The following is a 1,187-nucleotide window of genomic DNA, read 5'->3' as shown; positions in this document are numbered from 1 at the left end:
TGGCAGGATCAACCAGGTAACTATCCACCGCAGGGAACAGAAGTTCCTTGCTAAGCGGCCCCCCTCCGCAGAGGGAGAGCAAGCTTTCTTAGATTTTGCCTCCACGGGGGGAACCCATGAGCCAAACGGACCACACGGTCCCTCGGTCAAGGGAAACCCCGTCTTGTTTGCCACGTCTTTCTCACAACTGGACCCGTGCACAGTTCAGGCATACCTGTCAGACTCGCCAAGCGAGCTGAAGGAAGGCAAGAAAAGTGCTTCTGCGAAGGAAAATATCCTCCTGCTCTTTTGTCTCTATCATTAGCCAAAGGCTAGCGTACACAACTTCCATCTACACTCTGCCTGCCACTACAGTGACAATGCTTTCGGGCATCATCTTTTCCCTCCTTCGAAAGGAAAGCTACAAGCCCAACTTTCCTTGCCCGTTAGTCAATTCTGCCCTCTATTTCTCCGCCTTGCCGCCGTGGAACATAAGGGACAGGGTTTACTAGCCAGCTCCTCTCGGAACCTTTGCGACCAACCTGCCCACACTATAACCCCCAAACGCTAATAAGGAGACTGCATGATATGGTAGACAGAAAATAAAAACGCGAAAAAAATGAAATTTTGAAAATCGAACCCACAACCAGCCAAATCGTTTGTAAGTCATGCCAAATGACTGGTGACATCTTAAAAACCCATTGAAGCCACAACATCCCATAATTTCACGCTTTTAAAGATTTGTCACTATACGCACTGTAAGTACCTCACTAATTCTCACCTCAGATTTTACGGGAACATGTTCAAATTTTAACACGCCTCTCAGCACGACCAATTACATTAAAATTCATCGCAAAAGTCAGAATTCTCCAATTTTTGAAAAATTCACTATATTCACTGTAAGTACCTCGCTAGACAGTGGAGACCTCAGATTTTACGGGAACATGATCAACTTTCGACACACCTCTCAGCACGAGCAGTTACATAGAAATCCATCAGGAAAGTCGTGCTGTGAAGAGGTCTTTCGACTAAGAAAAATGGTGGTGTGAGGAGGAGTCACCTAAATCAGAGAAAAATACTCTTATAGGAGACTGCTACGAAAGACATTTCTGAGTCCACTGGCCCTAGTCCCCTAATAAGTGTATTTCTGTTTGTTTTAAGAAGGTCCTCCTGACATCACCAATCTTCTGTCTTCAATCCTAACCCCA

This window comes from Pavona decussata, unplaced genomic scaffold, assembly GCF_977016875.1.
Source record: "Pavona decussata unplaced genomic scaffold, jaPavDecu1.1 SCAFFOLD_3685, whole genome shotgun sequence".
Taxonomy (NCBI): domain Eukaryota; kingdom Metazoa; phylum Cnidaria; class Anthozoa; order Scleractinia; family Agariciidae; genus Pavona; species Pavona decussata.
Note: the sequence above shows the minus strand (reverse complement) of the source record.